This window comes from Haemaphysalis longicornis, unplaced genomic scaffold (genome assembly GCF_048455015.1).
Source record: "Haemaphysalis longicornis isolate Haplotype H1 unplaced genomic scaffold, Haemaphysalis longicornis Haplotype H1 scaffold_9, whole genome shotgun sequence".
Classification (NCBI taxonomy): Eukaryota; Metazoa; Arthropoda; class Arachnida; order Ixodida; family Ixodidae; genus Haemaphysalis; species Haemaphysalis longicornis.
Genome location: NW_027526460.1, coordinates 468,607 through 487,899, shown reverse-complemented (window position 1 = coordinate 487,899; position 19,293 = coordinate 468,607). Strand labels below are relative to the sequence as shown.

Genomic DNA, 19,293 nt, shown 5'->3' with positions numbered 1-19,293 from the left:
GAATATTTTGAACATGGTGTGAGCCGTTCCCGTGATTTTTTGGACTTAATATGCTTATACACGACTCCAGTGACGACAAACAAACTGCGTGAGACAAGGCAGACGATATCACGCATTCATAGCAAACCCCTTTCAAAACGCGCGCGCACTGACAACACGGGTCCGGCGCTTTGGCGGAGTGATACACTACATGAAGTGGTGCCGTTCTTAAGTTGTAACCGAGTATAGTTGACGCCGCCAAAACGAAAGTGAAAACAAGAATCACCGCTTTTTTGGGAAAGTAGGTAGTTACAGCGGAAAGTAGCGGTATTGCTTGCACAAAACGGATAGTTTCGTGTATGGTAATGCGTACTTTATTAGGTTCATTTCTGCATGCGGGGATGGCAGGTGGAGGATGTGGGGTGGGGGGGGGGGTTCCCGCGTATTGCGAACTCGTAACAAAAAACTCGTTATAGGCGGGTTCGGCTATTTCGAACTATTGGATATATCGAACTAATCGTGGTGCATATTGCAGTTCGCTATAACCAGGTTTGCTTAATCTCACGTTATCTATAACCTTACCGCTACCTAGCAGGTAAGCCACTTTCTGACCTGTGCACGTTGTACAACAGAGCTAAAAGTTAACATCCTGCTAGACTTAACTCAGCAAGTAGAGCAATCGCCTTTCTTGGGGTGTTTCTCAGTAAGCTGTTAAATTGACTTCGTATTTTTGGTATCGGATTATAGTCTCATGTTGTAACAGCGTTTAGAAACTGGTGCCTTTTCTCAGGAACTTTTGCAGGATTCAGTGCTGAAAAGCAAGTGGACTGTTTTGAGCAAATAATAGAATTTTTAGTTAACATGGTTTATTCGACCAGAGCTTGCAGTCCTGCAAGTGCACAAGGGTTGAGTTAACAGCAGTCGAGTGGAGCTATTCAAGAATATGTATTTTCTGTAAAAGTAATGGATACTGAAGTACTACTTGGTATGTAATAATCAGTGTTTCTGTTGTTTTTCATGCATGGACTGCACCGGCATGGACTGCTCGTGGGCAACTGGCTGTTTCTTCCCGCATAGGCCGTACCCAGACACTAGCAACTAGTGAGGGCAGTCCTGTTAAGGAATTAACATTCGAACCATCTACGGTGTAAACAAATTCGTTTACAAGTGCTCCTGATATAACTTGAACAGCCTTGTCGATTTTCACACGAGCTTGAGACGCCAGCTCTGCGTGGGCAGTAGCAGGCCTCGCAGGAGTGAAAGCGGGCTCCCGTGAGCACCCTGCGAAACAAAGAAAGAAAAGAAGCAAAAAGTAAAGCTGCTCCACTCAATGTGATAGCTGTCGGAAGTGCAGAGCAGTGATTCGCCATAACGAGCTGCAGCGCCGTTATCCGCTCACTGCTTCCACCCATTGCATTTCAAATTTCCCGCCTTCGCAGTGCACGCGCGCCCCCCGCCTGAAACTGCCCCAACGGGAGTTCGGTTCTTTTTGCGCTTGCTTTTATTTCGTATGCTGGAGCTGCTTTGTGTCATTTCAAACGCGTAATTTTTTTCTTGCGCGGCTAAGCCTTTCTGCGGCATTTCAAACGCGCCATTTTTTTTCTTGCGCGGCTGGAGCCTTTCGGCGTTATTTCGAACGCGCCATTTCTTTCTTGCGCGGCCGATTTTTTCGCTTACTCTCGTAATAAACCATCCCAACAAGCGTTCCTAGCTATATGAACGCTGGGATGCCTGTTATATACACAGATTTTGCCTTTAATGTACCTGAAGTTTTCTTTGCGTTAAACAATGTGAAAATGTATGACAAGCGCCAGCGGTTCACGAGGTTTGAACGGTTATGACTATTTAAACCGCATGGTTCTCGAAGCCTCAGCGTGACTGCCTGACACCGCGGGTACAGAAGGATCTACTTGGGTCCGTTATCTCGCTGCGCCGCCTGATTCCGGCAGTCGCATCGACCGTTACCGAGTTAAGACGACAAGGCGAGCCCATAAAGTGCTCTTCACTTAAAAAGGAAAAAAGGAAGTTGTGCCAGCTGAGGAATATTGTGGTTTTTTTTTTTTTTTCAGGAAACTAGCGCAAAGAAGCTTTGCACTTTACTGTGACCATGACGATGACATACAGCTTTGTTTCATCGAAAGGCTTAGGAGTCTACATCTTGCTACGATTTTGGTCGATGAAAATTTTGCAATCATCACAAAAGAGTAATTGCTTCATGGAGTGGATTTGAAATGGTCCGCGTACTGCACCTTGATATGACGTGGCAAGGGCTCTGTGACACATTTGAGGGAGCAACCGTATATTAGCAGTCAGAACAGTGACTCGACGCACTGTAATGAGAAAAGCGGAAGATTGGGAGCACTGATGAGGCTTTAAAAACTCTGCAAGGCTTTTTATGTGTTGCTGCGCAATGGTGTAGCAATGAGTTTTGTTGGATGGATGAATAGCCCGGATTATTTGAGCTTGCCTGAACCGCACTACCCTTTTAATCAAACAGCAGGTGCAATTCGCTCATTTTGTTATTTCGAAAGTTTTTGCGGTGAAACGGAATAGACATTAGCTTCTTAACGAGAGGGACCCAGGTTCGGGAAGCGATTTTCTTTTCGGAGTTTCTGTTTAGGCGCGTGACGCCTCGACCCCTAGCGAGCTACAAAGGCAAGCTGCGCCCCTAAAGTGCTCCACACTTAAAACGACAGGACAGAAGCTCATTGACAACGTATTTTGTGCAACGAATCATCTCATTATATATGCAAACCATAATGATGAAATGGCTGTGGATAAGTGCCTGTATGGTCATTTTTGTGACAACCGTCGGTAGGTTATTATGAGAGGGCCTTCTTTTCTCGGCTTGTCTGTGGGTATCAAGATATGTGTGTATCGACTATTATATTATGTGTTACACTTGGCCGAGAAGATGAAAAAAAGTGCTTTTGGCAACTTCGAAAATTTTGGGTTTTGAATTCAGGTCCCTCCACTTCTCAACAGCAAACGTTACCGCCCACCCAAAAGCTTTTGCTAATAACCTGTGAAAGCTGCGAATTTTGTGTGTGTGTGCAGCCTGTTTTAGGGAATATGTGGCTGAATAAACATTCATTGTGTCTGGTACACTTCACTAGAAATGGAAACGGCCATGCAAGAATACATGCTGCTGCTGCTTCAAACCCATGCTGACACACGTGACATATTCACATAGACAACGAAAGAATGCCAATGTCTTACGAGGATGCCTGAACGGTCATGCGCCCCAGAATAATACCCACATTATCGACGTGGCACGCTGCCGTGCCCCGGATTCTTCTACTCATTTTAAAGCGCCAAATTCGAGGTGTGCTGAACAAGATTTTGCCCCCGGATAAACATCATCGTCATCCCACAGAAGTAGTCAACAGATGTTACGTTGGTCATATCACCATGGCGATATCGCCTAAATTTGTTTCCCGCGTTGGCTCTGCACTCGGAGTTGTTGGCTCGAAGCTGCCAAAGACCTAGTGTGACGAAAGGTGCCCACTCTTTTGGTGCCATGACTTGCAACGCTTGCTGTTGGGTGTGGTGACTAAATTTTGACACAAGCTGGAAGAAATTGGTGTTCCAACCCGCCTTCCTCCTGGAAAATTGATTGATTGATTGATTGTAGGGTTTAACGCGCCGACGCAACGCAGGCGATGGGGCGCGCCGTAGTGGAGGGCTACGGATTAATTTTGACCACCTGGGGATCTTTAACGTGCGCGAAATCTCCTCCTGGAAAATGGTAATATCCCTGATTTCATCGAATAATGATGTTGGTTAAAATGGCATAGAAAATGAGCATTGTTGTGTCACCTGAACAGCAAAAGGGCCAGCAGTGGTGATCAGCGGCGTGTCAAGAATAACTGAGCTGCATGATTTGGCTGCAGACGTCTACCCGCCCTGATTTCAAGAAAGGTAGAATAAAATGGGTGCTATGTATGTTTTTAGAGGATGGTTTTCAACTTATGCTTACAGTGATGAATGATGGACTGCTGCATCCTTAGTTGTCTTTCTGCGCACAGCTGTTCATGCCGGGCAGCTTTCACGGCATCATGGGTTGACGATTTTGGCAGGTCCTGACTTGGAACTGCTGTTTTCTTTGGTACCTTCCTCTTCGATTCGCAGCCTGAAAATCCAGTTCAGTATATCGTTAGCATGCCACGACAACACGAAAATTTAATTGCAAACCATTGAACATATCAGCAGTACTGAAAAAAGATCCCTTTAGAACAACTTGGTTTATATCGAACTGCTGTAAACGCTTTGCAGAAAATATTTGACTTCTCATGACAGCGATGACAGCATGCAACTTACGGGTGCTGGATAAACTTATAAAGCGAACATCTTACGCCGTGGTGTAATGTTTAGGGCGTTGGATAGCTGCAGGTGAAGTCAAGTTCTATGCAATCGGGCTGTGTTTTAAATCGTTCTACATTCGAAGCGCACGTTAAATTTCCGCTACATTTTTTTTTTCTCGAAATGTCGTGATTCTCCGCTTTTAGACTCAAGTGTGAATATTTTGATGTGCAGCCGCCCGCGACGTTCGCTAATTAATAATTAGTAAATAGTCGTGCTAGCAGGTTACATGGCACACGGATCACTGCGGGCGTTTGGAACGTGCACAACTTGCTTCCGGGAAACAACTAAACTAGAATCACACGTGCGATAAGAGTAAACAAAGAGGCGACACAGCATGCGCCGATAAGATAACGTCGTGCGTTCGCTGCTTAAAGCTGTCGAAGCTGCGGGAGTTTTGTCATTCACCGACTTGAGCGTCGAGTACGTCGAGCTGCGCGCGGGGCGGCCGTGCAGATGCGCATTTGAGGCGCTGCTTCAAGCGCGAAGTAAAAAAACAATGTTCCAAGCTAATTGAAATCAGGGATTCATTTCAGACATGTATCTTGACAATATTCGCACCTAATAGATATGTTTAGCACCTAGCAGATATATGAAAAGGGCAGGTACAGTACATGTTCGAGCAGAGCACACGGGGGAAGCGCGCCGCGCATGCGCCCACGCGCATGCAATGCAGCTTCACAAAAGGGGAAAGAGCTCTAGCATTGTTGCGTAGAGTTAGCAACAGAAAAATTGGCATGCGGAGGGACACCCTACTCTTTATATACGGTGGTTATGTAAGACCCATTTTAGAATTTGGGTGTGTCCTCTTTTCGGGTGCAGCAACGTACAAACTCCGTCCTCTTATTCTTTTGGAGCGACGAGCACTGAGATTGTGTCTCGGCCTACCGCAAACAACATTCTGTATTTAGAAGCCCGCTCGCCGTGTCTAGAGTCTCGCTTTAAACTTTTAACAGTGCAGACTATGATGGGAATCTTTGAGTCTCCTTTGAGCAAACCTTTGTCATTGATGGTGGCTCAGCCAGCATTGTTTTTTAACTATCCATGGCCTCGATACAATCGTCCTCAATGTGTGTATGCCCAAAGCTTGCTTTCACCGCTCAACATCAGTCTTCCGGAAATTCTTCCGATGTTACCTGAAGTCGTACCTGCTCCTCTGTCCCTCGATAACGTATTCCCCCATAACGCCAAACTGCTATCCACACGGATACTAATCGGTTTGCTGGATGAGCATCTGGGGAACTTGCGCTCACATGTGGTAGTGGCAACGGATGCATCGCAACGTGCGGAGAGGGCGGGCGTGGGAATTTTCAGCCCACAACTTAATTGGTCACTTTCTTATCGTTTACCTGATTTTACTCCTATACTCGAAGCTGAGTTTTTTGCGATAGTTATGGCCTTAAAAGAATTACCTTCACAATATTTAAATGTTGCTATTATTTCTGATTCCCTGTCGGTTTGTACCGCGCTAACATCTCCAAAAAACTCATTACTTATCCGTACCTTCAGCCGCCTTGTGCCTCCCCATTTACGCGACATCCGGCTCATCTGGGTCCCAGGACACAGGGGCCTATGGCTCAATGAAACGGCTGACTCTTTGGCCGGTTCAGCTTTAGATGGCCCTACGGTGGACCTCAGCCCTACCCCATTCCTCCTGGCGCGCGCAAGGTTCCGCAGATTTCTACGACTAGGGATGACACAGGAAGGTACTATCACAGGCTTGGATGACTATGCCCATCTTGCTCACACTTGGAATGCGAGATTTTGCGAGTCCCGCCAGTGTGAGGTCACTTTAACAAGTATCAGATGCAGGATACCGCAGCTTAACTTTTATTTGCATCGCGCTGGTCTCACCTCCTCCGGTCTTTGTGCTGCTTGCGGTGAAGTTGAAACAATCGAACACTTTTTCCTGTACTGCCGCGGTTTTTCTTTCATTCGGAAACGGTATCTAGCCGCACCAATTCAACGTATTGGCCTTCCTCTGTCGATGCCGGTGCTTCTTTCGTTCGGGGCCACATCCCTGGGGTTTTGTCATAGAGGGATTATTGCGGCCATTCACGCGTACATATCTGAGACCAGACGCATGTCCTGCTAACTCGACTCGATCAAAATTTTTTAGCCTTTTCTCCCAAAAAATGACATCATTCACTGATTCATTCTTTAGACTTATCATATAATTCGGTAACCGTTTCCCCAATTCCTACAGGCTAAGTATATAGGGCCATGAGGTGGGCGATTTAGCCCGAAAAGCCACCCCGTTTCTTGGCCAATCCCCCACGTGGGTATGTGCCAATCGAAAAGGAACAACAACAACAACAACAACAGCTTCACAATGAAAAAGCAAGTAGCTGCTGACCTGGAAGTAGTTGTTTTGAGCGAAGTGCTTTGGTCAAACTCGCATGGTGGGCGTCACTTCTTTTTTACAATCCGTTGGTTCCGTGTCCACAGCGTCTTGCGGGGTGCGCGTCGTCTGCCTCTCGCGGGAGGCGGTAAAAGTATGCACTGCTGCACTTCAATCGTGCCGTCACACCGAAGGGGGCGCAATAAAGCTCCTTACACGTCCGCTTTATCGTCTTTGGGTCTTCTTTCCGCAGTATCACGAAAACTACGCAGTTACGACGCTAAACAGGCGTGCGGCGCCATGGGGAAGTCCGCAACCGGACCTGACTAGGGCGATTCTCGCGATAGTCGCTAGGTGGCGAGCACAAACACGGAGTCGCCAATACGTACAAGACTTAGGGCAAGGTAAAGATCACCAAGCGGTCAAAATTGAAGCAGAGCTCACCACTTCCATGCATTTTGTATACACATAGAAGCGCGTCGTCTGATGTCCTTCATGGCGAATAATTATTATGCATCTTAACCAATCTATGATTCATTGATTGACCCAATCTATGCAGTCTGGTCGCATAAACTAGCCCCTGTTACGACACAAGGGCTGGGCGAGAAGTTGGCTGAGGAATCACCCTTACCGCATCTGTTCTACAGCGAAGCTGTATTTGTTTCGGTTTTCCCGTGTAGCGTGGGCGGATAAACCGACATTGAGCGGACATTTTAAATGCAGAGCATTTCAGTAACTCACGATGTCACCCGCGTTGGCGTCCGTAGTCCGCACGCTCACTGCGCATGCGCGTCGAGTCGAGGCGATAGCGAACACTCACGCGAGGGGCATTGGATTGGATTCGAACACTCTCTCGCGAGGGGCATTGGATTGGATTCGATTGGATTGGCATGGATTGGATTGGCTTGGCTTGGCTTGACTTGGATTGGATTGGATTCGGATTGGATTAAAGTGGATTGTGTTGGATTGTGTTGCGTCATAGCCGCGGCAGACGCGCTGGGGCTGGCGCATGTGCAGAACTCTCTCTTCCGCGGTTTCCTCTCCTTCGGGCGCGCTGCGCATATAACCGGTGTGCCGTTCTCCGGCGAAGCAACATCCGCTCTTGGCTCAAACACCTAAAGTCCACGCCGCTTTACAAGTACGCCGACGTCGTCGACTGGGACCGGCTTACGCAGTCCCCTCAACGTATATAAGCGGCGGAGCGCGCGTTCGGAATTCAGTCAAGGGCGTCTTTGCTTGGCTTTCGCTTGACGTGACGCTTTGCTTGACTCGAGTAGATGCGACGCATTTACTCGAGTTCCCCCTGTGGGAAGATGCGGGCGGCTTTTTCGTCTCCAAAGCCAGAGTTTTGTGTTGCCTTTTGAAGGGCTCCTGGAGTGACGTTTTGGCCGGAGTCTTCCCGTCAAAGCACGCGCACATCACCAGTCACCCCTTTGTGCGCGCACAGCTGGGAAGGGGAGATGGGAGCAGATAGGCTTCACGTGCTCGCCGATTCAGAACCACTGGAAAGTTTAGCTCCATTCATTTAGGTTGGAGCCAAGCTCTCTAATAAATCGTTATTGTTCTCTCTCTCTCTCTCTCTCTCTCTCTCTCTCTCTCTCTCTCTCTCTCTCTCTCTCCCAGAACCATTGTGGCGGCATAATAACAGAAAACAGTTGTAACTCTTGTTTGATCAAAACTATCCCTATACAAATTATTTGGCAATTACCCGGTAAGACGACTCTACCAGTCCGTCGAGTGTCTCCTACTCTTCGTAATTACGCCGTTCACACTGAAGTTGCGAATATTGTGGAATTCCCGACTGCTGTCGATACACGCACTTCTACGGGGGGAGAACAAACTGCCCCCGCGTGTTGGTGCCCCAAGTTTCGTTCAGCTTGCTCAATCGCATGATCAGCATGCTCAATCGCCATTTACACACACACGTGTTTCGTGTCGTCTCCTACTTACTATGGCCAGCTTTGCTGGTCTTCATCCTTCTTGTCAGAGTGGAAATGTACTGAATTCTTTCCTCGGTCGGTTCGTTAAAGAAAACGGCCGATGTTGCTTCTCTAACCGGGTGGCCGCGGGAAAATGCGTTGTAACGACCGTCGGCTTCATTAGCGGCAGACAGATCATGGTTGCACAGTCGGGAGGAATGGTCCACCGGCAGGTCATTGTTGAATGTTTTTTTTTTCTCTTGCCAACGGCACCTGTTTTTCTATTCTCTGGCGAGGCGCGCTAAGATCTCCCCTCGAGTCAGGCCTCCTTTCTGCCGAGGCTTTTCCGTCGTGCTAGGTCGCCTGCTTAGAGGAGCAGGAAGTTCTCTCCGTCGTCTCTCGCGAGTGTGAACGATTTCGAGTCCACTTGAAGTATAAAATAGAGCGCACAAAAGAAAGATAGCGAGAGAAAGAGAAAGGCGAATGCCGGTCATAAAAAAAAGCCTGCTTGGTGTATTGCAAAGTGCGCAGTTTCTTCCTTGATCTGGCTCAAAGAAGAAGAAAAGAAGAAGCATAAAAAAGTAGGGCGAAAATACTGGTGAGAGGCGAGAAGCGTATGCGGCGGAAGTGGGTCTTAGAGACAAAGAGGCGCATATTTAACTTCCTTCACGAATTCCGGTGCAACGGAACTCAAGTGTGATGCAACGAAAAAGACGGACGGGAGGGTGCCTCCGCGTATCATCTTCCTTGCGGGCTTAGGCTGAAAGGAAACATTGCCTCCACTGTGTCACTGCTGATATTATATATATATATATATATATATATATATATATATATATATATATATATATATATATATATATATATATATATATATATATATATATATATATATATATATATATATATATATATATATATATATATATATATATATATATATGCATACTGCCACTAGTGATGCCTTCTGCTTGCTTTACTGATGCGTTTTGTTTTCAGCGTCTGGCCGCGCTCGGCTGTGTTCGATGCGAGACGCGTGTTGCATTCCCGTTATTTTATATGCCGCCATCTCATTTGAAAGCAACAGTGTGTCACCCTGTGGTCACTATAGACTAGAATGTTCTTCAGTGTTAGCGATCTGATCCGTCGGATGGCTCCGAAAACAATAACGCAGAAGGATAAATGGCCACAGAGCAGACGCTGCGGAATTCGATTCGCCGACACTCGTCTGCATGCACGCCACGTTGTTGACTGCTCTGTCGCCGCTTGTGCATGCATTCTTCGAGTTCTTAGCGGAGCAGAAATTCAATCCATGAAACTTTTGTCCCTTGAAGAGACCTGCGTCGTCCTTGGCTACGTCACAATATTGTCGCGGAGCCCCCGCTCAGTTTGCTTTCTCTATTTTGTAGCATACTTTTTCGGTCGCCATGCCCCGTTTTTTTTTTTTTTTTTTCAAGAAATGCATGCGGCGTGTGTGTGCGGATTCCGAGTTAAGAGATCCAAAGAGTCGAAAGATCCAACGAGTCAAAGGGTCCAATATTGGATCTTTTGACGCGTTGGATCTCTTGACTCACTGTGGACCTTTTGACCCATTGGACCTTTTCATTCATTGGATCTTTTGACTCGTATTGGACCTTTTGACGCGCCTAAGGCCAGTCAGGGGATCTAGTCTCTGTATGGGCCTCACCTTGGCGCACTTTTTTTTTTTTGCTAAGGGTCAATACTATAGTTCCGTTAACTCTTCGTTTTCCCTACAAGGAGCGTGTTCATTCGTTCTAAGCACCAATTTCCGAGCCATATGCTAGTGTTTCTTTTTTCAAGTATATGCATGTTGCTCTCATACAAAAATACGTTTGCGTCACGGGCATGGGGAATTATCTCAGTGCTGAAACGCACATTAACAATGCTGTTTACCGGCTCCGGTGTTTTCATTGTAGGGAATTCCGGTTTCGGAGCCTTTCGGCACACGGGGATTTCGGTAAAAAATCAACTCAAGCGCGCGTTGTGTGAAGCAAGATATGTGCGTCGTGGCAGCTGCAGGCACAAAAATTCCCCGCATTTCCCCGAGGGGAAGAATGTGAAAGTGCGAATGCACGAGTTGAATTTGCGCGGTTCGGTAATGTTCGCGAAATAGAGATCACACACACACACACACACAACTACAAAGAAAGAAAGATGCATTTATTCACAGACACCTATTTGTGTTGTCGTTGTACTTGATTGCTAGAGCGGATCTCAGCTTTGAAATTTCGTGTCAGTACTCCTTTAAGCGGGTGCATTAGCCCTTCTCACGCCCGATTCCTGGCCAATCCCCCACGTGGGTATGTGCCATGTCAGCGGCCAGGCAGCGCGCGCCCATCTCCCCCCGTTGCCAAGGAAGACGAGGAGATTCCTGGCCAATCCCCCACGTGGGCATGTGCCATGTCAGCGGCCAGGCAGCGCGCGCCCATCTCCCCCCGTTACCAAGGAAGACGAGGAGCGCGCGCACCCGCAGCTGTTGCTATGCGGACGGCGGCGGACGCTTCAGGCTCGCTTAAGAAGTGCATTCGCACTTAAAATCTTACTTATTTAATACATGTTTTCTTGCTTGTAATTATGCATTATTTTAACGTAGCGAAAAGGTTATGCGGCCTTACCAAATGAAGCACTCTCTGTCTGCGGAATAGTTGCCGGAATAACTGTAGCTTCGGGATAATATTATTGTTGCATATATCGTTTTCTTTCTAGCGACTTATTATCACCACATCTTTGCTTAAAAATCAGTGAATGAAACAATTTTTTTCCACTTTCGATTGCGTACCTGTGATAACAGCTGCGTAATTGATGGCCTTCGCTAGGGGATAGGAACCAGTCGCTTTCTAACTCAATCACGAAGAACTCGTAATTTTTTGGCATTTTGCATCCATGTGCTCTTCTATTTACTGATGACACAACGCAAATAATGCCTTAATAGGAATGACTTTCTAAGGGCACTTTCCCTACCCCGCCGGACGTTTCCGTCCCGGCGTCACCCCCTATTCCAAGAAATCGGTTTGTTCAGTGTGTTCGCGGTTCGAAATACCCAAAGGCATTCTTAATGCTTTCTGGAACATACATATATTTAATTTGCTGAAAGGATAGCTAATTTGTCATTTTCGGCATTCTTACTCAACGCATACTGGCCGTACTTTGGCCGTGGCTTTGTTCTCATCCTAGACCACTGTCATCATCAGCTCCCCACCGCCTGTACCTCTTTAGCTGCACAAAAGGGAAAAATCACTTATGGAAGCGAAGCCACACAAGCAGGGGTTGGTACTACATTATCGAGAGTGTCACAAAAAGAGACAGGCGGACTGCAACTAGCGGCTTCAGGTTATCATGACGTGGTTCTACTCGGATCGCTTGGAAACCTAGTAACGAGCTTCCCAAAGTGTAGCAATGTAGCATTGATATTCCAACTCTTGATTTTTTTGTGGGCGTAATCATGAACTCTATAATGGTCATTTATTTGATGGATGTTGATTTTGATTAACAAGATGTAAGAACATTTGTCCGGAATATTTTCAGCCGCAATCATACAAGTCGGTGCAGCGTAGCCGAATATGAGCGACATGGGGTCGGGGCTCTTGACATCAGTGAAGCTCACATTCTACACAAGCAATAACTACCAACTTATTCTAATGTAATAGTATCCAATGGCAGAGGAACGAGAAAAGAGAACAATCTGAGAAAATAATGATAAATAAAAACAAGCTTGATGAATGGTGCTGTGCATAACGTTCAAATCAGCCACGGCTTCGCCAAGTGCATAGCTTCTACATTTAAAAGTGAAAGTTCAAGTAGGGGAGCCAAAACAACATTTAAAGTACAATAACATGACGTAGTCTATATTGCATACCCTAGCCATGGCTCCGAAGGTTCTCATAATTCGTTGGACCTTGTGACGCGGTTTCGGAATTTTGACCCTCTGGATCTGTTGACTTTGTTGCATCTTTTGAATCACTTTGGACCTTTTGACTCGTTGGATCTTCTGACTCTGGACCTTTTGACCCACATTGGACCTTTTGACCAATTGGATGTTTTGACTCGGATGTCACGTGGTTATTGGATCTTTTGACTCTTTGGAGCTTTTGACTCTGGATCTCTTGACCATAAGCGGTGTGTGCGCGGGCCGCAAGACCGGAAGACACTGCCATTGCGGGGGCCATCGGCCCAGCCTGGGTTTAAGCGGGGACGCGGCGCTCCACACCCCGCGTGGCATCTGCGCTGGGTGCCTCGGGCTTCGGACCCTCGGTCTAGCTCAAACGGCCGCTTCTGTCTTCTAAACTTTTTACTTTAGTGTTTTCTCTCAACTACTTCGTCTACGTCAATGTTGCTCCCAGAGCGCGCCTTCAGGTTTAAACTTTGGGTCTCTGTGTTATCTGTCCTTTCATCTTTGGTGGGAGCATGGCTGATTGGTGCTAAGAAGCGTCTCCCCGATTGCCAACGCAAAGTGGGGACATCATGTCCAAAGTACACCGTGCACAGACAGAAACTCATATTATCTTTGTGCAGGCAGCTTGATGCGGGACTTGAGCTGAGGGCGGTTTTGGGTCCGTGTTCGGGTCCCAGTCAGGTGCGCGTGCAATCAAAGCTCTTTCGGAGTTTCTTCGGAGCACAGAACTGGACAGTGTTTTGTGATTAAAAATTTTGGCCTCAGGAAATTACATCTTTTCACTTTCACATTTCTTTTCTTTTTGTTTTTCTTCTCTCATCTAGCGTAGCAAGCCAGCCCGACGGCTCGGCTAACATCGCTGGTTTTCATTAAAGTTATTCTCTCTCTCTCTTTTCCCAGACAGTTCGGCCCTTTTCTCCCTCTCTCTCTCTCTCTCTCTCTCTCTCTCTCTCTCTCTCTCTCTCTCTCTCTCTCTCTCTCTCTCTCTCTCTCTCTCTCTCTCCCCCCCCCCCCCGTAAAAACCTCATCGCATCGCCCACGGGTCCGCTTGCAGCAAATATGACGCCGCTCTGCCGGCTGCTAGATGCAGCAATCGCTCTGGCAGGACTTTGAACTGTACTCAACTCCTCATAAAGGCGTAGTCCCCCTGCCCACGATGGGATTTCATTCCAGGCACTGAATAATGGCCGCGCTTCTGCTTATTTCGTGGCGAATGTCGACAAAAGACGATAGTCGACTGGCACCCCTGCCACATAAATGTTTCCCTTCTCTTTCCCGCTCCCATCTCATGCTGTTCCTCTCCCGTCTCGTTCCTCCCAAGATAACACGGTAGAGGTTGGCTCAAGTAAATTTAAATTTACCGCGTTCCACTGCTCCAGATCGGGTGCCTCATTGCCAGCGCAGGCCAACCACTTCAAGTTTTCCGACCCAGATCTGGCACCTCAACATTTTCTGCACCATTTCTCTGCCGCGCCGCCAAAGAATGGAATGACCTTCCCCACGATGGTGTTTCAATCACCTGTCCATCACGTTTTATTCAAAGTGTGTCTATGCATCTCCAATGTTAACCTGTGGCTTTTGTATCTATGTTTGTACAACCCACCCCTTATGTAATACCCCCCTGTGGGGTCTTTAAGGAAATAAAGTGAAGCGAAGTAAAGCACTGCCGTACGGCGGAGACGCGCGTGAATCGAGGCACGCTACTCCAACGTTTGTAGAACCACGTTGCCCTACTCCAAGAGCGTTCCAAGCGGAACGTGGAACCTATATAGTGGTACGTTTCGTCACTGTTGCCGTTTGATTTCTTAAATTGCCGCCAAGAGCTATAGTAGCGCAGACAACAGCAGGCGACGAAGTAAAGTTTTTTTGCTACAGTTGATGTAGTATTTCATCGCGAAAACCAAGCATCCATGAATTTTTTTTAATAAAGGAACACTGCAAACATTACTTATGTATTGCTTTTCTGCCTTATATTTGCATAATATCCTGTCCTTGTTCAACAATGTTGACAAGTATGAACATTGCCACGGGACTCAGACGTTTAGATTTGGCCGTGGGTATACATAAGACTATTGCGCAGCTTCTGTTTCGCTTTGGCCGGGTGACTGAATAAAGTTACAGACCGAAGCCAAGGCGCAGTTTAGGCAACCTGGCTCACACAGCAGCGAGGCCTGGCTCAGCATGGCTCTATGTGCGGACGTAGACATGAGCACAGAGTAAAACTGATGTGTGTGAACTGTTGTGGATTTTATGTTGACTCCCACGTGTAAACTCTGGTGTCTGGACCTTGTGCCGTGGACATTATTGTAAAGAGCCTTCGGTGCGGTGGACCTTGTTTTTTGTAAACTTGTGTGATGTTCACTTCGTTTCCTCTGTAGACCATTGCGTATATCCTGTGCCCTGTCGAAGCGTGTAGTAGCTAGGTACAGAGGGTCCTAGCTGTAACCAGTTTTAATAAAAATTCCCTTTTCGACAGAAAAACAGACAGACATACAGATAGACCAAAGTTTCTGCGTTTAGTAGCCGAAAAATTTGGCCGCGTATCTGCTCCTTTCGTTGCAAATGCCGTTAAAAGACGATAGTCTTTATCGGCTTTTGCGAAGTAAATTTGCTTTACCGCTCACCTCTGATGTTGTTCCTCTTGCGTCGCGCTCCTCCCAAGGTAAAGACGCCATATGTTTGCTTAAATCATTTTAAATTTCCCGCGTTCCAGTGCTCCAAACCGGGTGTCTCGATGCGAACGCTGCCGTACGGTGAAGACGCGCGTTAATCGAGGCACCCTACTTCAACGTTTATAGAACCGCGTTTAGCTACTCCACGTGCGTTGCAAGCAGAACGTGGAGACTATCTATTGGAACCTTGCGTAACTGTTGCCGGTTGATTTCTTAAAATGGCACCAGAAGCTATAGTGGCGCGGGCGACAGCAGGCGACGGCGGAGTGAATTCTTTTTCTGCAGTTGATGAAGTATTTAATTTCGCAAAAGCCAAGCATGTCTGAATTTTTATAAAGGAACACTGCAAATATCCCTTCTGTATTGATTTGTTGTCTCATATTTGCGTAATGTCTTGTTCTTCTTCAACAATGTTGACAAGTATGAACATTACACCGGATATAGACGGGTAGATTTAGCTGTGACTATATAAGACTATTGCGCAGGCATTGTTTTCCTTTGGCCGGGTGGCTGAATCGAGTCACAGACAGACAGACGGACAGACAGACAGACAGACAGACATACAGACAGACCAAAATTTCTGGGTTTAAGTAGCCCAAGAAAGACTATCGTCTTTAAAAAGTCACGGCACGGCATGACACCCGTTAGCACGCCAGCGGCTGCGGGAGGTTACAGTGAGATGGAGTGTAGCTCATTCTTCACAGCTCCAACTCGCCCGCTGTGGAGACACTTAAACACCGGTTAGAAGAGTTGGTGGCTTTGCAGCTTAAATTTCATAATGTGGCTAAGCGATACTGAGAATGGTATTTGCAGGAAACGTTCAGCTCAAACTATCTGAAACCATCAAACGACCGCCAACTTTTGTTGGGCCCGTCTGTGCAAGCATGCATGGGAGACGCTGGCACAGACTTTCACTGTCATTGCTGACATCTCTCGTGCGCTGCTCACGATGCACCTTCAAGATTACGGTGCTATAAAATGCTGGTGGGGAGAGCTGCAGCACTGCTGGCACTTTGCACCGCGTGCAGCTAAATTGCTGCCAGTGCCTGTCCGTAAGTGTTTGCGTGCTCCCTGAGCCGATCGTTAATGCAGCGGCCAGTTTGCCCTACATAGCTTTTGCGACACGAGAGCTCAATCTTATATACCACACCTTCTATACACTCTCTAAAGCGATTGGCATGTTTTTTGCTGCATCCTTTGCTGTTTACAGCCCCGCATTCATCCGACCGCACATACCGCTAAGTTTTCTAGGAGCCGAAAAAACAACACGCACGCCCGCGCGACCACCCGCCTTCTTAATCCGATGAGACACGCTATGGACATACGATCACCGCAATTCTTGGGACCCCTTCTTCCCTTGTGCATGGTGTGCGTTGCTTGTGGGCTTGCGATATCAAAGTCTCCGCTAGCGCGCTGAGCAGCGCTCGCGCGGCAAACCTGCATCGGTCAGCCTTGCAATCTGGTCCTCCCAGCTGTCCTGCACACCATGAGGGCACGACCTCTCTAATGCATCGCATTGCCTAAAGAGCAATGCCACGCTTCACTGACTTCGAATTGGCTCATGTGTACGGCAGCAGGCTCTTCTTTGAATGAGGCGCATATTTCCAGCAAACATGATCATGGCGAAAGTACAAGATCAAAATCGGGAATCAAACAAAACGCCAAAGCGAACCCACCGCTGCAGAAGGGCGCACTTGCGCAGTAGTGGTAAAAAAAGAACAGGGAAGGAAGCGAAACATCCCTATTTCATATTTTCCGCGCTTTCGAGGCGCTTTTTCAAAGAAAGTGCTACGAGTTGTGCCGCGCCTTCGCCAGATGGCGCCACGGGTCCCGCGACCGAGAGGAGACGCAGTGAAACATCCCCCTCGCGAGGGGCACGATCAAATGCAGAGCATTTCCGGGCGCGCACGACGTTAAGTAGTTTGCGTTACGTTAATGTTGTTGCACTTGTGGCAACTGCTGACGAGAGAGCGCTCGTCAGCAGTAATTTGAATGAGTCAACGATATAAGGCGCGTTCGTAGCGTCCCATTCTGTGTCGGCTTTGTGGCGCAGTGGGTAGAGCACCATGTACATTGCGTTCCGCCCGCAGGGTCGAGGGATCGAAACCGGGCGCCGGATAGTATTTTTTTATATAGTAGGGAGGGGTGCGGTGCGGACTACGGACGTCAACGCGGGTGACATCGTGATTTACTGAAATGCTCTGCATTTAAAAAACCTCAGGCTGTTTTCCGATGGGAACGCATACGTTAAGGTGAAATCGCGAAGGGCATTCTCGAAGGTGGTGACTATGTCACATGACAAAACTCGTGACTGGCCTGGTTTGGGAAGAAATAAGATTAAAAAGTCATCCGCATATTGAAATACGCGTACAATGTTATTTCCATCTAGGCTGTTTAAGAGGGCGCGGTCGTTCCGAGCTAGCAGGAGATCACTTAATACGGGCGCCAGGCATGACCCAATACGCACACCTGACTATTGAACGTAGTGTTTGCCAGAAAGCTGCAGCAAAGAGAAGCGCTGGTAAAAAAATCCCGCCATCTCCCCGAAGTGAATGATGGTGAGAGGGGCGAAGCTAAAATGCTTATCGGTAAAACCGTGAAACATTCGCCCACACATCATATAAAGACTCGACACGTTGTTATAGGTCTTGATGGCGCGCGCCATCTGAATGAGTGAAAGACATGAGGCGCTTTCGTAGCCATGCTCGCGTCTCGGTTTGTAGCGCAGTGGGAAGAGCGCCACGTACCTCCCTTCGCGGCCAGAGAGTCGTGGGATCGAAACCGGGCGCCGCCGCGTCAAGACCACCACTCCTCGCTCGCAAAGCTTGAGTCTTCTCACCGCTCCGTTGACAAGCCCGTCGACGACGTCGATGTTTGTGGTGATTATGTAGGGCTTGTTTTGGACGATGAGAATCTCCATGGGTAAGTTGGCGAATTCGGTGTGTGACATTTTAGCCACCTTGGCGGTCGCCATCTGCAGAGCGTCTTGTGTCGCGTACCCCCGGTACGTGTCTTGAGCTCGCAGGCGGCGAACGACAACCTCTTCTCCTCCTTGTTGGGTAGCAACGAACGCGTTGAACGTTTTGACCTCTTCGGCCAATCTTTCGTTGGCCAATCCCTAGGGGGATCCTGCCACAATCATCATCATGCTGCCGTGTACGAGGGACGGGACAGGGCCCGAGCAAGATGAGCTTCGCCCTTTAAATGAAGCAGCTCCATAAAGCCACTGGTGCTGATCCCGGCTTCAAGCGCTCTGGAAGCGGATGGCGCCAAACTTGTCGATGGCTTCTTGGACCACATCAAGGATTTTATCCTGCGGTAGCGAGTAGTACAAGTCCTTAGTGTCCACCGATAGCGCTGTCACTTCGGCCGGGCAATAGAGAAAACTGGAAACTTTCACGGGGATGCAATACGAAATGCATTAGAAAGGTCGTGCCCTCATGGTGTGCAGGACAGCTGTGAGGACCAGATTGCAAGGCTGACCGATGCAGGTTTTTCGCGCGAGCTGCTCAGCGCGCAGCGGAGACTTCGATATCGCAAGCCCACAAGCAACGCACACCATGCCCAAGGGAAGAAGGGGCCCCAAAAATTGCGGTGATACCGTACGTCCATAGCGTGTCCCATCGGATTAAAAAGGCGGGTGGTCGCGCGGGCGTGCGTGTTGTTTTTTCGGCTCCTAGAAAACTTAGCGGTATGTGCGGTCGGGTGAATGCGGGGCCGGTAAACAGCAAAAGATGCAGCAAAAGACATGCCAATCGCTTTAGAGAGTGTATAGAAGGTGTGGTATATAAGATTGGGCTCTTGTGTGGCAAAAGCTATGTAGGGCAAACTGGCCGCTGCATTAACGATCGGCTCAGGGAGCACGCAAACACTTTACGGACAGGCACTGGCAGCAATCTAGCTGCACGCGGTGCAAAGTGCCAGCAGTGCCAGCTCTCCCCACCAGCATTTTATAGCACCGTCACCTTGAAGCGGTATCGCGAGCTGCGCACGAGGTAGATACACGAGGCATTCGTTATCCACACAGTGGGAGATAGGTGCGTGAGCACACCATCTATCGAGTTGTACGACAGGGAGATTAAATACCTAGGATCATGATCGACGCAT

The 19,293-nt window shown here is 48.0% G+C and overlaps 1 protein-coding gene and 1 long non-coding RNA gene across 2 annotated transcripts in view; one reads left to right on the top strand and one right to left on the bottom strand.

The window, feature by feature from the left end:
- Positions 1-19,293, top strand: part of LOC144152068 (uncharacterized) — a 36,226-nt gene that overhangs the window by 1,749 nt on the left and 15,184 nt on the right. The window lies entirely within an intron of this gene.
- LOC144153075 (uncharacterized) lies at positions 535-6,920 on the bottom strand. The gene is made up of 3 exons (XR_013319306.1): positions 6,698-6,920; positions 3,959-4,111; positions 535-1,260 (listed from the first exon to the last, which is right to left on the bottom strand). It is a non-coding gene; the product is annotated as an uncharacterized LOC144153075 (long non-coding RNA).